The sequence below is a fragment of the Triticum aestivum genome, unplaced genomic scaffold (assembly GCF_018294505.1).
Source record: "Triticum aestivum cultivar Chinese Spring unplaced genomic scaffold, IWGSC CS RefSeq v2.1 scaffold26748, whole genome shotgun sequence".
Classification (NCBI taxonomy): domain Eukaryota; kingdom Viridiplantae; phylum Streptophyta; class Magnoliopsida; order Poales; family Poaceae; genus Triticum; species Triticum aestivum.
Window position 1 is genome coordinate 1 of NW_025272525.1, and position 1,257 is coordinate 1,257.

Sequence of the window (1,257 nt, forward strand, 5' to 3'; positions counted from 1 at the left end):
TCAGAACTCCGAAGTTAAGCGTGCTTGGGCGAGAGTAGTACTAGGATGGGTGACCTCCTGGGAAGTCCTCGTGTTGCATTCCTTTTATAATTATTTTTTGCGCCTTGTGACAAACATGTCGCACGTGCGCGATATATATTAATCCCGTTATATTATGTTTGACGTTTGCGATATGTTTAAGCTCGATGCTCATTGCTCGCGTGTCTTGGGGCGGCTTTGTGGCGCGAAGAGCGCATTCTGAAAGGGGTGGAAAAAACTCGTGTTGCTGCGGTATGGAGGGAGGGGTGAAAACCGTGGAAAACTCGTCTCCGTGATTGAGCGGGAGAGTAAGTAGTATAGGACATTATCCATTGTTAGGGAACGGTTGTAATGGTAGTGAGAATGTAGAATCGTCTTTGGAGCGGACCTGGGAGTGGCAAGCATAAGGGACGAAGACGGGGAAACATGTCGGATGCGATCATACCAGCACTAAAGCACCGGATCCCTTCAGAACTCCGAAGTTAAGCGTGCTTGGGCGAGAGTAGTACTAGGATGGGTGACCTCCTGGGAAGTCCTCGTGTTGCATTCCTTTTATAATTATTTTTTGCGCCTTGTGACAAACATGTCGCACGTGCGCGATATATATTAATCCCGTTATATTATGTTTGACGTTTGCGATATGTTTAAACTCGATGCTCATTGCTCGCGCGTCTTGAGGCGGCTTTGTGGCGCGAAGAGCGCGTTCTGAAAGGGGTGGAAAAAACTCGTGTTGCTGCGGTATGGAGGGAGGGGTGGAAACCGTGGAAAACTCGTCTCCGTGATTGAGCGGGAGAGTAAGTAGTATAGGACATTATGCATTGTTAGGGAACGGTTGTAATGGTAGTGAGAATGTAGAATCGTCTTTGGAGCGGACCTGGGAGTGGCCAGCATAAGGGACGAAGACGGGGAAACATGTCGGATGCGATCATACCAGCACTAAAGCACCGGATCCCATCAGAACTCCGAAGTTAAGCGTGCTTGGGCGAGAGTAGTACTAGGATGGGTGACCTCCTGGGAAGTCCTCGTGTTGCATTCCTTTTATAATTATTTTTTGCGCCTTGTGACAAACATGTCGCACGTGCGCGATATATATTAATCCCGTTATATTATGTTTGACGTTTGCGATATGTTTAAGCTCGATGCTCATTGCTCGCGCGTCTTGGGGCGGCTTTGTGGCGCGAAGAGCGCGTTCTGAAAGGGGTGGAAAAAACTCGTGTTGCTGCGGTATGGAGGGAGGGG

At 48.8% G+C, this 1,257-nt stretch overlaps 2 non-coding genes and 1 pseudogene across 2 annotated transcripts; all 3 read left to right on the forward strand.

The window, feature by feature from the left end:
- On the forward strand, nt 1-82 carry LOC123178230 (uncharacterized; annotated as a pseudogene).
- A 367-nt stretch (nt 83-449) lies between these two features.
- Nucleotides 450-568, forward strand: LOC123178229 (5S ribosomal RNA). The gene has a single exon (XR_006489417.1). It is a non-coding gene; the product is annotated as a 5S ribosomal RNA (ribosomal RNA).
- Nucleotides 569-935: 367 nt separating this feature from the next.
- Nucleotides 936-1,054, forward strand: LOC123178228 (5S ribosomal RNA). Its single transcript, XR_006489416.1, has one exon. It is a non-coding gene; the product is annotated as a 5S ribosomal RNA (ribosomal RNA).
- The last annotated feature ends 203 nt before the right edge of the window (nt 1,055-1,257 follow it).